The 21,315-nt window shown below is 42.1% G+C and overlaps 1 long non-coding RNA gene across 1 annotated transcript; it reads left to right on the plus strand.

Annotated features, from left to right (window-relative positions):
- The first annotated feature begins 1,606 nt into the window (after positions 1–1,606).
- On the plus strand, positions 1,607–20,228 carry LOC115479589. Its single transcript, XR_003943722.1, has 3 exons — positions 1,607–1,617; positions 16,036–16,040; positions 20,147–20,228. It is a non-coding gene; the product is annotated as an uncharacterized LOC115479589 (long non-coding RNA).
- The last annotated feature ends 1,087 nt before the right edge of the window (positions 20,229–21,315 follow it).

Below are 21,315 nucleotides of genomic sequence, written 5' to 3' on the forward strand. Positions count from 1 at the left end.
GGAGCGGCTGCCATGTTGAGCAGATCGGAGAACGGTTTAAGCAGATTTTACCTGCCTTTGTTTCTATATCAGTATCCTGCAAGGGGGGAGGGATAGTGTATTCAAATGTTAAAGTCATGTGACGGTCAATATACGACCTTGCATAGTAGGTGGCAACATCATCTGGTCTTGCAGAGGGAGAGAGGGAGGGGCCTGGGCGGGGAGATGACAGGTAAGAGTTGCTCGCACGGTGGAATCTCGGGATTGGAGGGCCACACGTGCTCAAGGGGGGGAGGGGTGGCTGTCCCCCTCTGGACAGCTGAGAACGCGTGAAGTCAAAGCGGCACAGGGGCGGGTTTGGAATCTGGGCTCCTTTTGACAGACGATAAGAGTAACGGGGACCCTGATGAGAAATAACGCGCGACGGTAACTGCTGCCGTTACACAATAACACCGACACCCCACTCACTGGCTCCTGCTCCGCTCCTGCCACTGCGCGCTGACTGGGTGGAGCCACACGTAACGCACACCTGCGTTTGACGCGCTGACGTTCACAGTATGGAGGTAATGGAGGGGTCGTTGACCTGTAAGCGCTGGCCACACTTTCCCAGCTCATGGGCGGTGTGGGGCGGAGCAGTGACATCCAAGCTTGTGGGCGGGGCTTCACCAACTTGGCTCGTGGCCTCTGGGCCGCAGGAGCTTCAGCGTGACGTAGTTGATCGGCCTCTGCTCTGCTCCTCTCGTATGCAAATTAGTCTCCTGAACAACAGTCTGGCTCGTGCAGCGTCCGACATGATCTTCAGCATTGCTAGCCTGTGCAGGGCGGGGTTCTGTGCGTCTGATGTCCTGCATGTGCAGGACGTCAGAAGCACAGAAGCCCTGCCTGCAGCAGAGGCTAGTAATGCTGAAGATGACGCCGGAGTCAGAAGACAGGACTTGTTTTTGCGTGGTTTCTGGTTCCCCGGCAGGCCAAGCTACGCGTCGGTGGGTGGGTAGGGGTGGTGTTGGTTTTTGCTTCATCTGCTTTTTTTAGCGGGGCTTATTTTGTTGTCTGGCTTTTGTTGTTTGGCTTTGGGGGGGGGGGCGCGGGGGTTGGTTGTTGGACATCCAGGTTGAGGAGTACACGTGTTTCCCTACTTCTCCCCCTGCTTGGTTGCGCTTCGTTTGTAGGCACCCTTAACGTTCCAATGGTTCTGAACTCACAGCACAACTAAAGGTTTTTTTGACGTCATGACGTTTGACGCGAGGGCGGGGCACAGAGTCCTAGTGGGGTGGCTTCACCACCGTAAAGTTACGAACCCTTTATCGTTGTGCTGTGAGTTCAGAACCTTTGTCCTCAGAACGTTGAGGGTGCGTTTTATTATAGTAGATTTGCTATACTGCTAATGCTCGCTAGCAGGTCTTAGCAGGTCTCAACATTCACAATGATGAAAAACAGTTTGTGGTTACTTATTCTATAGTGGATTAGGGTGTATCTGTGTCTGTGAAAAAGACATGGTTTTCTGTTGGCATTGACTATGCAGGATCGAAGATCTGTACTATTCTGGCTGGTTTAGTCTTACAATAGATGTTTGATGTTCTACTGCTCACTACAATGTTTAAGATGCTGCCTTTTCCTAGGTACACTCTTGTGTGACTCGTAGACGTTACTGCTTAAGATGTGGCAGAATTGCTCAGTAGGTCCTGAATGACATTTGTTGTGTTTTGTATTCTCAGTATGTATAATACTGGATTTTGGAGGGGGTGTTAAAAAATGATTGGCCCCTGGTGTCAAATACCCTAGGTACACCACTGGGTATAGGAACTGAGGTGGGTACTTCAATGGCTTCATTCATACCTATGGATAGAACCTATAGGGTTCTTTGGTAAAACGTCACTTCTACTTCATTTCATCTTACCTGTAGCGTCCCCCTAGACTCCCTCTTAGCACCACTGCTTTTTAACATTTTTATGTTTTCGCTTGAATTTCTGATTGAGTCAATAGGACTCATAATATTCATATACGTGAATGATGTTCAGCTTTTGGCACCCTTAGATCGCATGAATGCCTCTTCATTGGCAACACTTAGCACCAAGAAACAAGAGATAGAGAATTGGTTGAGGGTGAACAAGCTACAATTTAATATGCAGAAATCCCATTTGCTGATATTTAGCAGGGCTCTTCCACCTTTGCCACCATCACTTTTCTCCTTAGGTACGGCTATATTGATAACCCGCAATTCTGTAAAAGTGCTGGGGGTCCTACTGGACCTCAAACCTAAATTCCAGCACTTTGTCTCACCTACAGTCAGGGCATGCTTCTTTCATCTGCGGCGCCTTCGGTCAGTACAACACTTCTTGGATCAGGATACTCTATGCCTCCTCATTCCTACATTTGTTATCACAAGTATAGACTTCTGCAATGCCCTTTGGGGGGGGGGGGGGTTGGACAAAGGAACCAAACGGTTACAATTACTCCAGAACACTGCCATTAAACTGCTTTATAAAGCTCGCTATTTCGATCAGGTAGCGCCTGTTCTAAACCTTGAGCATTTCAGACCCAACCTAAATGCCTAAACCTTGCAACACAACGAAACCAAAGCCTGAAACAGACATTGCATAACTCTTCCTCTCTACGAATTCCCAATGTGTCTATAACACGTGAACCTTCTTCGACCACAATAACTCTTTGTATTTGTTTCTCTGCCGGAGATGGCGAACACCTCCACGGTACTATGTAAGCCACATTGAGCCTGCAAATAGGTGGGGAAATGTGGGATACAAATGTAACAAATAAAATAAAAAATAAACTCAAAACACACCTTTTCAAAAAATTCTACAGTACAGTTAACCACACAAGCCACATATGTCTTCTTAAATTAAAACTGTAAAATTACATTGTAACCTCACTGTAAATTGTAAGCCACTTTGAACTAAAACTTGCTTTTGGATAATAGTGGGATACAAGAATGCATAAATAAAAGAATTAAAAATAAAATATTGCTTCTAGTATACAAAGTGCTGCACTCAGGTTCCCCAGGTCATTTATCTTCTCGCTTACTCCCTTATGTTCTGTCCAGACCACTATGCTCCAGTCAACAACATCAGCTGGTGGTTCCTGGACCCTGAGAGGTGCCAGTGCACATGTTTCGTAAGTCAATGTTTCATGTCATAGGCCCCTCTCTATTGAACGCCTACCCCTGGCAATACGGACACTAGACAGCCTTATTCGAGAGATCTTTCATGACTGAAATTGATCACGTACAGTTGATCCCTCACAGAGCCTGTTGGGCACTAGCAGAACTGTCTGGTTGATTCTTTCTCTTGTATTCCATTGTTTTATGCATTTTTGTTTATGATGTTAACCATATGCTATATTTGTATTTCTGTTTTATACTTTTAATTATGTACACCACTTTGATGGTCTGACCCTAGTACCTTGAAACCTTGGATGTGCTGGATAACTAGATACCTCATTAATCACTATTATGTCAATATTTTGATCATGCAATTTTAAAAATGGGTTGAAAGCCAATGCTATAATGCCTATAAAATGAATCCATTGAATGTTATCCAAATATCAAACATATAGGAAACAGAAAGATAAACCCTCACTCAACCCGATGTTCCAGAAGCTGAATGAAATACCTCAGTTAATGACTTATACATCTGGCTCACTGAAATTGTTAACTTACTAAATTAATGAAGTTGCCAATTAATTATGGCATTTTGTTAAATTGAATCAATTAAATATGATTTGAACAGCAGAGAGAATAGTGCCAGCTTGAATGTTTAAGAATCATGTTAGATATGGTTTTTTCAAATAGATATGCCAGAATTTCACACCATTTGATTTGGGTGTGCCTCGGTTCACACGTCCACAAGTAGCTACAGAAATTGCTTTAACAAAGAATTCATGATCCCAGACATAAGGATAATGGTTTATGCCAGTGGTTCCCAAATCTGGTCCTGGAGACATCCCTGCCAGTCAGGTTTTCAGGATAGCCACAATGAATATTCATGAGAGAGATTTGCATGCACTGCCTTCACCTCATGCAAATCTATCTCGTGAATATTCATTGTGGATATCATAAAAACCTGACTGGCTGGGGTGCCTCCAGGATCAAGTTTGGGAACCACTGGTTTATGCTTTGACATGACTTTGATTGCAACTCAAAGAACAATCCATGTTTGTTACAATGAATTGCCTCGATAGCTAAGAAAAGGATCTGATAATCAAACCAGGTCATGAATGCTAGGAATTTCAGTTTTAGGGAGAATAGTGAAGTGCTCCAAGGATCTGTACTGGGACTGGTGCTATTTAACATATTTATTAATGATCTGGAAATGAGAGTAATGAGTGAGGTGATTGAATCTGGAGACGTTTTTAAAATGCATGCCGATTGTGAAAAATTGCCGGAAGACCTTAGGAAGTTGGAAGACTGAGCATCCAAATGGCAGATGAGATTTAATGTGGACAAATGCACATTGATAAGAATAATCCAAATCATAGCTATTTTATGCTGGGTTCCACCCTAGGAGTCGGCACCCAAAAAAATACCTAGGTGTTATGTGAACAGTACGCTGAAATCTTCTGCCCAGTGTGTGACGGCAGTCAAAAAAGCAAACATAATGCTAGGAATTAATAGGAAAGGGATAGAAAATATGACAAAGAATATTACAATGCCTGTGTATTGCTCTATGATGCAACCACACTTTGAGTATTTTGTGCAATTCTGTTCGCCGTATCTGATAATAGATATAGCAGAATTAGAAAAGGTTCAAAGAAAGGAGACCAAAATGATTAAGGGGATGGAACTCCTCTCATATGAGGAAAGGCTTAAGAGGTTAGGACTCTTCAGCTTGGAAAAGAGATGGCTAAGTAGGAATATGATAGAGGTCTACAAATTACTGAGTGGTATAGACCAGGTAAATGTAAATCAATTTTTTATTCTTTCAAAAGTACAAAGACTAGGGGACACTCAAGGAAGGTACATGGTACTACTTTTAAAATGAACAGAAGGAAATATTTTTCCACTCAACAAATAGTTAAGCTCTGGAACTCATTGCCAGAGGATGTGGTATCAACGGTTAGTGTATCTAGGTTTTTAAAAAGGTATGGACAAGTTCCTGGAGGAAAAGTCCATAGTCTGCTATTGAGATAGACATGAGGAAAGCAACTGCTTGTCCCTGGAATCAGTAGCATGAATCTTGCTATAATTTGGGATTCAATTCCCATGGGCTTCTTCACATTCAGCGCATGATCGGTAGCGCTGCTTTGTAAAAGGAGTCCTTAATGATCCATATACCATCGATTAATTGATGTTAATCAATCATTGAAGTTAATTGATAATTTGGATTTGCATACGCATCTGCCTACATGCTACTGTATGGTACAGTGCTAAGGAATAAAGGAGTCTCTGCACCCAACTTGAGCGCCAGGAATTACACCACATTTCAACAGGTATAAGTCTGGTGCCCAGAGCTGGGCACAAAAAATCAGTGCAAATCACTATTCTGTAAAGACCACGTGCTTCTTACAGAATTGCACTGAACATCAATCTTTTCCAGCACCCAGATTTCTGTGCCAGTTGTAGAATACAGCCCAAATTGAATAAAGCCCCATTCTTCAAATATGTAATAACCAATGTTTGTTTCAATAAACTGCTTTTAAAAAAATCTGATAAACAAGCCAGTGATAAACAAACCAGGAATTTCAGTTTTAGACTCATGATAGAAACACACCACTATTCATTTTTAAAACAAATACATCAAAGCTCTTCATTTTCGACTGAAGTACAACATCAGCGATGTTTCGGCCAGACACTCTGCCTCGGAAGGAAAAATTCCTCTTTGTTTGTGTGAAAATAATTTTTAAAAGCAGGAAATTAAACTTCATACATGTTTCTTTGTTAGCATCTTCTAGATTTATATGGGAAACAAACATAGCAGCTTCATTCTTATATACATCATCCAAGATTTCACCCAAAGGAATAGTTGGTGAAAATACGCTTCATACTGCTGACCATGTCTTTCTAAGTGCACTATCCACTTATTTGTGGATTTAATACAAGATCCATTACAAAGTACACATGTAACACTTCTCTACTAGTTATTCATGCAGTCAAGTAGAACTAGTGAAGTATTTATTCTATAAATCATTTCCTAATTGTCTATGTATATGTGCTTAAAGAAAAATACTCCAGATCTCCTTTTAAACATCAACAAAATATATTATACGAAAATATTATCACTCCTATCACACTCACACCTCACATTCATACTGCTAACACCATGACATAGGAATTACACTATTTCACTCTTCACGTTGCCAGACATAATAATCAGTTCATTAGCTTATATTCCAAAAAGTTTCAACCATCGAGGAGAAAATTAATTCAACACTGCTCTTTCTTTCGTCTATAACCAGGAACATATAACCAGTGGTGTGCTGGAGCAGGCTCTCACAGGCTCGCAAGAGCCGGTTGTTAAGTTTTTAAGAATTTTGGGAGCTGGTTGTTAAAGTAGGGCCCTCCATGGCTACTTTAAAAACTGGCTCCCAAAATGTGGGCTTGGGCCCCCTGCTGAATTCTCTTTTACTTTGCTGGTGGGGATGCTGAGCCCTGCCAGCCAAGTAAATAGACTGCTGCTGCTCCCCGCTCCTTGTTTCCAGCTCTGAGCAGCAGGCTGGGATTTCTCGAGCATGTGTGAGAAGTTCCAGCATGCTGCTCAGAGGAAGACATTGGGAGTGGTGGCAGTCCATTTATTGGCTGCCAGCAAAGGTATGCCTAGAGTGCCTGCAGGAAGGGAGGGAGGAGAGAGAGACAAGTGTTGCTACCCCCCCCACCCCCCCCCCCCCCCCCCACCCCCCACCACCACCACCACCACCCCCGGCCACCCCTGGCCCTTCCAACTGCAGAGCTGGCTATGTCTGGAGAAAGAGCCTGTTGTTAAAAATTTACCAGCACACCCCTGTATATAACTCTTGTAAAGAACTCCCGGATATGATCACAGCTCGTGGTCAAACTATTGTCACTCTCATAAAGGCAAAGCAAACGGCAACATGCCGATGACGCCCAATATGTTCTCCGACTCAGCTCAAATCTAAATAGTCCGTTTCACCGGATCAATCGCTGAGAACGAAAAAGGTGATCACTAGTCAGGCTGATAGGCATAAAGTTCAAATGCTCCTCTGCTCCTCAATGCGAAACCACATTTCGTAGTTCTTCCTCAGGAGAAGCAAATACAAATCCCAAAGCGACACTGTCCAAACCATGCCTATAGCGTCATACCACTCTGGCAGAATATAAGTTAACGAACTGACTATTATGTCGGGCAACATAGAGTGCAATAGTGTGATTCCTATGTCAGGGTGTTAGCAGTATGAATGTGAGGTATGAGTGTGATAGGAGCGATAATATTTTCATATAATAAATGTTTTTATATAGTTTAAAAGGAGATCTGGAGTATTTTTGTTTAAGTGCATTTGAGTTAACTTACTCTGGTTTTACAGTGTATGTCCCCAATTTTTTTATTAATGTGTAAACGTGCACATTAATGCCGACACTAGTCCGGTGCTAATCGTCTCTAGCACTGGCATCAGGTTTTGAGCATTTGCCCACAGGAGCAGTGATACGCGTAACTGCTAATTCCTGGCAATTAGGACCAATTATTATCAACAATTTGTTGTTTACACCAATTAGCAGCTCATTAGCTAATTAAGGGGCCCTTTCACTAAAGGGTTGGCGTGCGGCAATAGGCTTGCTACTTGCCAATCCGGAACTACCACAGCATTCCAGCGGTAATTCTGCCCCCATCGCGTGCCATTTCCGATGCTATGGAAATTTATTTCCATAGTTTTACCGCCAGGTTAGTGTGGAAGCCCATACCGCCACCTCAATGGTTGGCGGTAACTGCTCCCGCCCCCCCCCCCCTGAAATGGCCACACGGTGAGTGCGAACTTACCACATAGCCACGTCTTTTTTCGGTCTTTTTACCCTCTGCAGTTAAAGGGACCTCAGCATGCAGCAAAAACACACACTGCCACTAGTGCAGGGCCCCTTTTTACCGCAGCATGGTAAAAGGGCCCCTGAGTTACATGCATAACTGACCCTACTCTATACATTGCATGCGCAGCTTTGTGAGCAAGTTGCAAATTTGGGTGCAAAAACTTTCTAAAATTAGGGGATTTATGTGTAGCAGGGGCATAGCCAGAGGTCGGCGGGAGGGAGGAGGACCAGAGCCCGAGGTGGGGGGGCACTGTTTAGCCACCTCCCCCTCCCGCCTCCCCCCTCGCTGCCGCCAACCCCTCCCTGCCACTTTGGACCCCCTGCCACCACAACCGCAACCCCCCTGCCACTTTGGACCGCCACCGCAACCCCCCCACCCGCCCACTCCCTGCCCCGCCGCCGCATCAGGTACCTTGTTTGCTGGCAGGAGTCCCCAATGCCCGCCAGCTGAAGAGTCTTCTTCAGCGCCGGTTGACTCCAGCGCCTTAGTTGTGGGATCATCTGTTTCTGTCGCCTTACATCCTGCACGGGGCTACATGCACGGTGCAGGACGTAAGGCGTCAGAAACAGATGATCCCACAACGAAGACGCCGGAGTCGACCGGCACTGAAGTAAACTTTTCGGCTGGCGGGATTTGGGGACCCCTGCCAGCAAACAAAGTACCTTGTGCGGCGGCGGGGCAGGGGGCGGGCGGGTGGGGGGGGTTAAATGTAGAGGGGGCCAGGGCATAATCTGTGAGGGCCCATGCCCCTGTGGACCCACGTAGCTACACCCCTGGTGTAGACTACCATGTGTCTGTCTAGACCTCCGAGAACCAATGGCTTTGAAATCCGAAGATGGCACTCAAACTTATGGTTGCAAACCTATCTAGTGCTTCTGTTCTTAGGTGTTATTACACATGTAATTGTAGGGATTTTATTAGAGGTCCTTTGAGGATTTAAAAATATGGTTTATGGTTTATTCTGCATTTACTATACCACCTTTGGAGGGTACAACAAAGCGGCTGACAATGTAAAATAATTGATGGAAACAGAAAGGAACACCAGAGATTAATAGGACAGCACAGAATAAGAGAAATAGACAGCTCTATAAACTTAAAGCTAGAGGCGCAGTAACAAAAGGACCTTAAGTACTTGCTTACAATGCTGGCTACTCATCAGACCAGGAGAAAGGCTTGTGTAAATAAATACGTTTTTACAGCCGCTTTAAATTTGGCACGTGACTGTTCCTCTCTCAAGTCATGCTGCAGGGAGTTCCATAATTTTACAGCAAGAAAGAAGAATGCTGACTTCCCGGTGGAATCCAAGTGTGCCCGGCTTAAGGGGAGCATTAAAAGTAGTTCAGAAGAACAACACAGGTCGGTGATGCATTGGTCATTAAGGGGTCCTTTTACTAAGGTGCACTGAAAAATGGTCTGTGGTAGTGTAGGCGCGGGTTTTAGGTGCACGCAGAATCATTTTTGAACGAACTTGAAAAAAAGGCCTTTTTAAAATTTTTACTGAAAATGGACGTGCAGCAAAATGAAAATTGCAGTGCGTCCATTTTGGGTCTGAGACCTTACCGCCAACCATTGACCTAGTGGTAAAGTCTCACACGGTAACTGGGGCGGTAATGACCTATGCACGCCAAATGCCACTTGGCGCACGTCTGATATGCGTGGCAGAAAATAACAATTATCACGTATCAGAGACGCGCACCAAAAATGAAATTACCGCAAGAGCCACGTGGTAGCCTTGTGGTAATAAAGAAAACGAAAAAGTGAGGACAAATGTAGAGGAGATCAAAAAAACTTTATTGATTACTACTACTACTACTACTACTATTTAGCATTTCTATAGCGCTACAAAGCATACGCAGCGCTGCACAAACATAGAAGAAAGACAGTCCCTGCTCAAAGAGCTTACAATCTAATAAATTGATAATTAGAAACCAACAGAAAATGTGGTAATTGGACTTTCTTCGTACGATTGACGTCATTTCTGAGTATTGCCGTTGTGGCACTCCTAAGTTGACTTCTCAATTTCCAAGTTTGAAGGAAGTCCAATTACCACATTTTCAGTTGGTTTCTAATCGAACATCAACCAAAAAAGATTTGTTTGACCCCTGATGCAGGCTTTGATCCCGAAACACGGCCATGTCAGGTCGTTATCCAGTTATCAACAAAGTTTTTTGGATCTCCTCTACATTTGTCCTCACTTTTTCGTTTTCTTTGTCCTTGATTTGCATGAGGATTTTCCTCTCCGCTTTTTTGAGCCTTGTGGTAACTCCATTTTGGCATGCATTGGGCACACATAGACGCTTACGCGGCTTAGTAAAAGGGCCCCTTACGGACTAGTAATGACCATAGATACATAGGTACATTTGTGACACTTAGGAGTCAGTGCAGAAAAGACAGAAATCCAGAGCCGAGAATACAGGATAAGGCAGGGAAGGGGTGACAGAATTCTAGGGAAAGTGTTTTATTTTTCCAGTGTTTAGCCAAGAAGCACCGAGTTTAGTGGCTCTTTTACTAAAAGGCGATAAGCGCTTAATGTACAGTTAGTGAACAGCGACAAGCTATCACAGAATGAGTTAAAGTGTTTTGCAGCAATTTACCTGCTTGTGTGCACTAAACAGCATGTGACCAATTATTTAAAAATATTTTTATAAGGGAGAGTGTCATGGACAGAGAGGGAGCATTCCTGCATAATCTAGCTAGTGTCTTGTGATTAGCGAACACAGAGTTAACACAGGTATACCTAGTGCAGTAGCACTTCCTAAATAGGAGGCAGTAAGTGCTCCTGCATTAACAATATGTATGTAGTTGTCCCACATTACTGACAGCATTAACACATGACCTGTATTAAAACACTTTAAAACACCTCCCCACCCCCCCATAAGTGCCGCATTAAATCTGGGCTTAGCCCGTGGGAAAATCCCACATTAAAACGTGTTAAACCCAGATTTCACCACACTTTAGTAAAAGGGCCCCTTTATATTTTGCATCAGGATTTTTTTTTTTCGTGTTTATTGGCTAAAAGATAAAATCAGAAACCCTGTACTGTCTCTAGTCCAATACCCTCCCTAGACTGCTATAAATCTTTGCCATTATCTTAATCAGCTTACTTTTGAAAGGTTCCTACTACTTATTTAAATCATTGATTGCAGCTAGTGAATTATTTAGAAGACCTTCGGTGATTCTAATGCATTGGATAAACTTCTTTACTGTCACACACTGGGAAACGGCTCTATCAATAACTTAATGGAGCAGCAAGTCCTTTGTGAGAAAGAAAACTGGAGAGGGCATGCACTGTGTTGCTGCCATGCACAAACCGAAATATACTATAAACACCAAAGGAGTGCACTGTTAACAACCAGCTCCATGCTATCATGAGATTAAAGTCCAGTGCGGGATTTTCTTACAGTATCACAGTCCCTGGTTCCCAAACTTGCCCTCCGAGGCCCCTGAGCCAATCTGATTTGAGAGTACAAATATGTACACAGGCTCAACTGCTTGGAAATATATCTCATGCATATTCATTGTGGATCTCTTGAAAACCCAATTAGCCTGGAGTACCTCACAAGAGGCACGGAAGCCACTGCATTAGCCTGTTCTATTCCAATACATTCAATAGTATCTCATGCATACTTATTCTGGATATTCTGAAAGTCCCACTGGTATAGCTGTAGAGACGTCAAGGGCTTCACCAAGGCATTTTTCTGGTTGTAAACTGAAAAAAGGGACTCCTTCTTCTTTACAATGGTATAATATAGAGGGTGGTGCTAATAATACCTAAGATTCTATTTGCTTTCTTAGCCGGAGCAGCACACTGAGCAGAAGGTTTCAATGTATCATCAACGACGACACCTAGGTCCCTTTCTTGGTCCATGACTCCTAACGTGGAACCTTGCATGACATAGCTATAGTTCGGGTTCCTCTTTCCCACACGCATCACTTTGTACTTGCTCACATTAAATGTCATCTGCCATTTAGATGTCCAGTCTCCCAGTCTCGTAAGGTCCTCTTGTAATTTTTCACAATCTTCCCACGATTTAAGAACTTTGAATAACTTTGTGTCATCAGCAAATTTAATTACCTCATTAGTTACTCCCATTTCTAGGTCATTTATAAATATGTTAAAAAGCAGCAGTCCCAGCACAGACCCCTGGGGAACCCCACTAACTACCCTTCTCCATTGAGAATACTGACCATTTAACCCTACTCTCTGTTTTCTATCTTTTAACCAGTTTTTAATCCACAATAGAACACTACCTTCTATCCCATGACTCTCCAATTTCCTCTGGAGTCTTTCATGAGGTACTTTGTCAAACGCCTTCTGAAAATCCAGATACACAATATCAACCGGCTCACCTTTATCCACATGTTTGTTCACCCCTTCAAAAAAATGTAGTAGATTGGTGAGACAAGATTTCCCTTCACTAAATCCATGTTGACTTTGTCTCATTAATCCATACTTTTGAATATGCTCTGTAATTTTGTTCTTAATAATAGTCTCTACCATTTTGCCCGGCACCAACATCAGACTCACTGGACTATAATTTCCCAGATCTCCTCTGGAACTTTTTTTAAAAATCAGCATTACATTGACCACCCTCCAATCTTCTGGTACCACGCTCGATTTTAAGGATAAATGACATATTACTAACAATAGCTCCGCAAGCTCATTTTTCAGTTCTATTAGTACTCTGGGATGAATACCATCTGGTCCAGGAGATTTGCTACTCTTCAGTTTGTAGAACTGCCCCATTACATCCTCCAGGTTTACAGAGAATTCATTAAGTTTCTCCGACTCGTCAGCTTCGAATACCATTTCTGGCACCGGTATCCCACCCAAATCTTTCTCGGTGAAGACCGAAGCAAAGAATTCATTTAATCTCTCCGCTACTGCTTTGTCTTCCCTGATCACCCCTTTTACTTCTCGGTCATCTAGCGGTTCAACTGATTCTTTTGCCAGCTTCCTGCTTTTAATATACCTAAAAAAAAATTTTACTATGTGTTTTTGCCTCCAACGCAAACTTTTTTCGAAGTCCCTCTTAGCCTTGGTGCTTCAAGGAGGAGTAGAACAATGGCACTTCCTTCCCAGCAGGAAAGTGTGTTAATCTCCTCAATGGAAGAGTCCTGAGGAGGAATTCATCTGAGCAGTGCCTAGCAGGATGAATATTCCCAGGTTACAGGGACAAAAATCGTGCACCTTCTCACAATGCTCATTACAAGACATTCACTGTGATTTTTACTTCAAAGTGAAGCAAGAGAATGTCTGCAGTTTTCCCAAGGTCATGGCAGGAAAAAAATCATTGGGAACCTCAGGAGGACCAAACGTTTTGTTCTCTTGAGAACAAGATTCCAAGTCAGTTGATGCGATTTCCTATCTTGGGCTGTGTAAATGCTGGAGACCGAGTTCATGGATCGTACTGACTTTAGACCCGATATTCAGCGCTATTTAACCAGCCAGGAACGGCTCCTGACTGGTTAAATAGCAGGTTATCTCCATTGAAAATTAGCACTTACCCTGGATTCTATATAGTGCGCCTTGAGATCCACGCTGAAATCCATGCAGATTCTATAACAACGTGCCTAACTTAATTGGCTGAACAAGCTAACTAGCATTGATAACACCACTTAACAATTAATAATGAGCACTAATAATTAGAATTTACGCACACAATTTGCTAAGCGTATTCTGTAATATAGTGCGTCTAACTTCTAGCGTACGCAGGCAAAAATAAGTGTGGTTATGGGTGGGGAAATGGGCATTTCGAGGGCATTCCAAAATTTATATGCGTAGTTATAGAACATGGACCTCTGCACCTAAATCTACATGCAGAGATTTATACCACGTTTTCATTGGTGTAAATAGAGGTGTGTAGTTTTAGGTGCTGGGATATGAACTAAGCATATTCTATATACTGTGCCTAAATCTAGGCACCACTTATAGAATACACTTAGAAATGTATTCAGCATGTATTTTGTAGGTGCCATATATAGAATCTCGCCCTTAGCGGCTAGCTGCCAACCAGCTATGCCGCACACACAACTTAGCCAGCTAAGAACAAATATTCAGCGCTAAACCAGCTAAGCTGAGCAGTTAAGATAGGCTACTTATGGGTCCTTTTACTAAAGTGCACAAAAAATGGCCTGCGCTGTTGTAGGTGCGTGTAATGGACACGCGCAGGTCCATTTTTCAGTACGCCTGCAAAAAAAGGCCCTTTTTTTGGCTGAAAATAGACGTGTGGCAAAATTAAAATTGTTACGTGTCCATTTTGGGCCTGAGACCTTACCGCCACCCATTGACTTAGCAATAAGGTCTTACACGTTAACCGGTCTGTAATCGCCAGTGCGCGTACAATACTGCCAATTAACACCTGGTTAGCGCCACACGGTAGAAAATAACAAATATTTTCAGCCACACGTATCAGACGCGCATAAAAAATGGAATTTCTGCCTACGTGCCTTAGTAAAATGGCCCCTTAAAAAGAAGGCCTATCTTTAGCCACTATTAACTTAACTGGCTAGCACTGAATATTTGCTTAGCCAATTATGTTGTTGCGGCCAAAACTAAAATCAGATAGTCATTACTGATTGCCAGATATGGCTTTGCATTGAATATCCGGGGTTAGTGCTGATCGTGGCAGTTAACTGTGCTGTCTGCCGCCAGCTGAAGATTGAGGGAGTTTGTTTCCCTCTAATATAATCAATTTCTTTCTACTGTTTTGCTAAAAAAATTTTTATTTTGGTCAGTAAGTTTATTCTGGTTTGGAACTAGCACATTCTGGTGTGTTTTTTAAAAGGGATATGCATTTGTTTGAAACAACATAGGAAATGTAAATTATGTTTCCCGTGTTATTTCTAACCCAAAACAGGAAGAAGACCTGGAATGACAGGTTTCTTTTCAGTGTTAAATTTCAGCATCTTTCTCCTGGTGATAGTGGCTATCAGACACTAGCCAGCCTTGAACCTGTGATCTTTAAGTTGGAAGGCAGCCTTTCAGGCAGAGACATTATACCCATTGAGAGTGTTATAGCCAACCCATGCTTACCTGTATCTTGTACTGCTAATCTTAGTTTCTGTTTCCCGATTGGCTCTTTGCTTATGCTTGTGTGCCTGTTTGTGCTGGATACACTTCTTGAATACTTACCTTGAGCAATCCTAGTTTTTGTCTTCTTCCAGTTTAGTGTTCAGTCCTCAAGAGTCCCTGCTAGAGGGTCTGACAGAATGGTCCACCCAAAGTAAAAGGTATTGAAAGATTAAATAAAAACACTGATAGTTGAACTCGACTAATTTGAGTCTAGCCTGAAAAGACAGGAATAAAAATGAAATGTAAGGTTTCTTTCTAGTGTCATTAAATGGCAGTTTTTTGTCTATTATTAATAACTATTAGACACAAACCAGTCTTGAGCTTGTGACCCTTGGATTAGGAGACTGCTGCCTTCCAGGAGGAGCTACTCTGCCTTTTGATAGTCTGTTCTAGCCAGCCCAGTTTTAGCTGTGTCATGTATTTCTGGTAATCTTAGCGCCTGCTTTCTGAATGGCCCAGCAGGAACCAACAAAGGGCAAGATTCAGCATTTCTACCCTGTTTCTGGGCTTGTTTTCTGTTGCTCGGTGTTGTTCTTGTCTAGATGTACCCTAAGAAATTTATGAAAACAAAACAACCTGCAAATGAAACAAAACAAAATGAATTGTTTTTGCCTACACATTTCTAATGCTTTTGCCTCAAAGAATTTGAGCCTCATAGGCATTGCTTGTACCACTCAAATAGCCAGAGTTTTGTACATTCTCAGCTTTTATACTCTAGCCTCTCAGTGTGGACACCTTGCGTTTACAGAGAACCATAAAAATAGGGGTAATTATTTAACCATTTCTCTGGCCTTATGTGCAACTCTCTTTAAATTAGTCACCTTACTTTCTAACTCTTCTTACTCTTTACCTATCTATATGTTCCATCTTTGCTTATACCTTACTCTGTCTATTAAAATGTTCTGTTATGTATTGGGTTGACATTGTAAGTAGTATACTATGAGGGGCATAATCGAACGAAAACGTCTATCTCCATGGGCGTTTATCTCCGAGAACGGGTCCGTGAAGGGGCGGACCGAACCGTATTTCGCAAAAAAATAGACGTCCATGTTTTATTCGACAATGTGTGAGCTGGGCGTTTTTGTTGTTCAGCGATAATGGAAAATGAAAGCGCCCAGCTCAAAAACGAATAAATCCAAGGCATTTGTTCGTGGGAGGGGCCAGGATTCATAGTGCACTGGTCCCCCTCACATGCCAGGACACCAACCGGGCAACTAGGGGGCACTTTTACAAAAACACAAAAAAAGGTAAAAGAGCTCCCAGGGGCATAGCACCCTTCCCTTGTGTGTTGAGCCCCCCAAATCCCCCTCAAAACCCACTGCCCACAAGTCTACACCATTACTATAGCCATAAGGGGTGAAGGGGGGGCACCTACATGTGGGTACAGTGGGTTTGGGGGGGTTGGACGACTAAGCATTAAGCAGCACAATTGTAACAGGTAGGGGGGGATGGGCCTGGGTCCACCTGCCTGAAGTCCACTGCACCCCCTAACAACTGCTCCAGGGACCTGCATACTGCTGCCAGGGAGGTGGGTATGACATTTGAGGGTGAAAATAAAAGTTGTGAAATATCATTTTTTGTGATGGGAGGGGGTTAGTGACCACTGGGGGAGTCAGGGGAGGTCATCCCCGATTCCTTCCGGTGGTCATCTGGTCATTTAGGGCACTTTTTGGGGCCTTATTCGTGAAAAAACAGGGTCCAGGAAAAGTGCCCTAAATTCTAACTACAAACGCATACTTTTGTTCCATTATCGGTGAAATGCGCCCATCTCTGTTCAGCCGATAACCACGCCCCAGTTCTGCCTTCGCCACACCTCTGACACGCCCCATCAACTTTGTCCGCATCCGCGACGGAGTGCAGCTGAAAACGTCCAAAATCGGCTTTCGCTTATACCGATTTATTCGTTTTTGGGAGATAAACGTCTATCTCCCAATTTGGGTCGCAATATAGCCGTTTTTCTCTTTCGATTATAAGCAGGCTAGCCATACTTTGTATTGTTATTTGAATATTTTTACTGCTGTAATTGTCTATTGCTCATGTTTGATTTATTCTTACTGTACGTGGTAACATAACATAGTAAAATTGTAAGTGATGGCAGATAAAGACCTGAACGGTCCATCTTGTCTGCCCAACAGTCACACTCATTATCAATTCATGATTAAATAAACAATGAACACAGTTTTATATACTTAAAGGTCAGGATATACTTGAAAGCTAAGTTTGGATTTGATTTTTTCACGTTTTATTTGGATCCCTCATATACTCTGTGGAGATAGCATTTATGTATATCAAAGGGTTTTTTGCCTATGACGAAAAATATACCCAACATTTACATACACAAAAACTCCACCCTTGTTATTAACCTAGAACTATTGGGTTGGAGGTTGGGCTTGAATCAGAGGCTTTTTCCCTTACCCTTTCAAACAATACGAATGCACCTCACAGAGTTATAGTTGTGTTCTTTTGAGAGTTTTTGTTTGCCAATTACCTTGAGAGTTATATTTATATGACAGGATATACATGCATGTAGATCATGTATATTCATGACAAGTTTCCTGAAAACCTGACCCATATTCAGTCCTTGGGGACTGACCTTGTGAACCCCTGAAATGGACAAAAGACTGTACTTGTATTAAAATACGTGTGATAATTATATGCAACCTAGTGTTATTTGGAATGTGTGTTTTCATGCCTTTGTATATCAGTTTCTGCATCTGAGATGAATCTATCATTTAAAGAAAGGCTTTGTTTTTATCATTAGGGACATTGGTTCAGTGTAAGGCATAAAAGACTTGGAAGGTATACATAGAAACATACTGTTAAAAGTAATGATAATTTGTGTGCTAGCTGGGTTAAGAAATAGCCCTTCTCAGTGGTAAGACAATTAATGATTCCATGAGTCTCTAGAACAAAAGCAAGTATTACACTGACTCATCTCTCCTGGAAGCATAATAATTAGAGCAAGTGTCCTTTTGCCCAGGAGTTAGCCCAACACAGTATTAAGAAAGGTGCACTGCTAAATCATGCTGGGTGACTGACATGGTTAAGTATTTATCAGGAACCAAGAGAAGTGCTTGGCACCTACGGGGGCTGTAGAGAGCTCTTGGCTTTTCAAGAGATGGTAGGGCTAAGTATCACTAGCATATCCTGTTTCTTAAGCATAATGTAAATCCAGAAGCATCCCTAGAAAATTCTTATTTTAACAATTACAGAGTAATTTCAATCAAAGTATTTTTCAGTAAGGGGTAATTTCAGAATAAGGCATCTATGTGCAATTTCCAACAAAGGGCCTGTCACTATTATTATTGGCCCTGATATTCAGACAGTGGGAGATAGCCAGGCTGTATGCCGTGGTCCACGCTGAACCCGGATATTCAATAGCTGGTTAAGTGCTATTTAACCAGTCAGCATCAGTTCTGACCGGTTAAATAGCGCTAAATATCAGGCAGATTATTATTATTATTAATAATACAAGTATGAATTTCTGACCCATCAAGTAGCTTCTGGGTGAGTTACAAATAACACACAATTCAAATACTAAAAACATAAATAAAACATGCAATTTAAAAACCTCACTCAATAAAATTAAAACTCAAAATCCCCAATGAACATAAAATCCAAAGCCAATCACTCCTTAAGATAAATGATTAAGATCACAAGTTAACTCAAATCCCAGTATCCTTATACTTCGTAAACAATAGTGCTTTTAAACTGCTCCTAAACATACAGTCTCGCCTCTTTCATAAGGTTCACAGGAAGGTGATTCCATACCAGAGGCCCTGCAGTACAGAACGTTTGATTTTGAGATTTCATTAAATGAAACCAAAACAAGCAAGCCAAAAGTCCTTGCTGATTGGAATGAAGAGTATGCTCAAGGCCATATGACTTTATTTTCTCAATAAGTTGACTAGATTCTGTATGATGTATATTCTTCCATAGTAAACACAATATTTTAAATTGCACACAAAAAGGGACGAATGGCCAATGAAGCTTAGCCAAACATGGATAAATATGTTGTCTTAATGACACTCCCAATATTATTCTAGCAGTAGCATTCTGCACTATCTGAGAAGATCAAAGAGCCATAGCAGGCACTCTGGCATACATTGTTAGAATTATCTAAAACTGAAATAAACAAAAGATTCAGAACTGATTGAAAATTATCCAGGGATAGAATATATGTCAATCTCCAGATTTAAACAAAACAAAATTCTTCAAAAGGCCCTTCAATTGAGGGTAAAAATCAAATGCATAATGTAACATTACTCTACAAAATTTCATCTCTGAACATTAACAATAGAACACAATCTCCCACCTTTATCTCCTTCCATGGAATAGAAACCAAGTCACGGCTAGCCACCAATACCTTCAATGTTTTCCAGTACAGTACCTTTAACTATTATCTGCATCCAAGGAGAGATAGCTAATAGCCCTTATGAAACCATAGATCTCAGACTGCAATGACATCAGAAAATAGATCATGATATCATCTGTATACATTCTAAATACTATCCCCATTGTTCTTAATAAAGAACGAAGTGTTAGCATGATGATGTTGAACAAACGAGGTGACACGGCTGAACTCCACGTTTACAATCTCTCTACTCTGAAACAGCAGGCCTAACCATAATTTGAGATCTCAATGGTGAAAGAAAAAAAACAAACCAATGATGTACCTCAGTACAGATCCCTACTTTAGAAAGTTTGCTTAAAAGATTAGAATTATTTATCTGTGTCAAATATAGACATCTATCTGCCTTTATAAATTGGCTCCTACAGTGACCCCACTCCCTTCCAGTAGGAAAACAAATGGTGTCACACAAATTTACATAAACTCTGATGATGATGTAAATGTGGACATATATTCTATACATGTGTATTGTGACAGGTCCAGTACCTGTCAGGCTAGGAAAGGGCTTTTTCCCTTTATAAGGATGCCTTGCATTACAGCTGTGGATACACTGATCCAGGAGGTTTGATAACAGGAGATGGCATGATGTCACAAGGCTAAAACCAGTCTCCACCCAGTCTACCCAAGGAAGTTTTAATTCTCCCCAATGCAGCTGCCACCATCTTGGTACACCCAAAATAATGAAATTGATAGAGTGACAAGCTCAGCCTACTAGCTTCAGTCCACATAATAGACCAGATAGGCTCATGCCATCTCCTGTTCTCAAACCGCCTTGCTTTAAAGCTCCAGTGACTGTGCCCTGTCAGCAGGATACCACAGGAGGAGCTCTGGCTCCCTGATTAAGGGTTAAAATTAAGTGTAAAGGAAATGGAAGGAAACTAGAACTCCCATAAGACTTGGGCCTAGAGTTATTGCTTCCTAGAATCCAGGAAGGGGAGAAGGAATTAGGGAAAATCTAGCTCAGCTGAAAGAGATTTGGGAAGAGGATTCTAGAAGGGTAGGAGCAGGGAAGTCTTGCTAGCTCAACAGGAAATATTGCCCATACTGGGAAAGACTGGGAAGGTACTCAAGAGGACCCTAATAGGAGAGGAATGACGATTAGCTTGTGAGTTGGTGGAGGCTTTCATGAGAAGGATGAGGTTTAGTCCCAAAGTCCCATAAAAGCTCTCCCCAGAAAGCAGGGAGAGAGTGACAAGCTTGAGGGAAGAGAGCAGTTTCTAGCCACACAGATAGATTGTTCAGGCAACAAATCCAAGGGAACAGACCCCTTAGCATGAGCCCAAAAGTGAGCTAATAAAGTACTTCTTTATTAGCCCACTTACTTACCTTAATATATTACTATATGGGGAAGTTTTTTACTCTGTTTCTAAAATCTTAAATGGCTGCAGTGTGTGGATGTGAGTGATGCTTGGATGGCCACTATGGTTGTGAAGAACTAAGACCGATTCCAGGCAGACTTTGTAAGTCTGTATATGGCAATCCAGTTTCGGATGGGCTGGAAAGGGCTTCAATGGCAACTTCAGTGGCTAGAACCGAGGACAGTGCTGGGCAGACCTTTACGGTCTGGGTCACACAAATGACAAGATGGATTTGGATAAGCTAGAGTGGGTTTGACGGCAACTCTAGTAGTTGGATCATAAGGACAGAATCAGGCAGAGTTCTATGGTCTATGTCCCAGAAACACCAAAGAAAGACCATGATCAAGTATATAAAACTATGTTCATTGTTGATTAAACATTAATTGATAATGAATGTGACAGTTGGGCAGACTAGATGGACCGTTAAGGTCTTTATCTGCTGTCACTTACTATGTTACTATGTTCCCACTCAGCAAATCACTGAATACTATATTGACCTCAAGG

This window comes from Microcaecilia unicolor, chromosome 11 (genome assembly GCF_901765095.1).
Source record: "Microcaecilia unicolor chromosome 11, aMicUni1.1, whole genome shotgun sequence".
Taxonomy (NCBI): domain Eukaryota; kingdom Metazoa; phylum Chordata; class Amphibia; order Gymnophiona; family Siphonopidae; genus Microcaecilia; species Microcaecilia unicolor.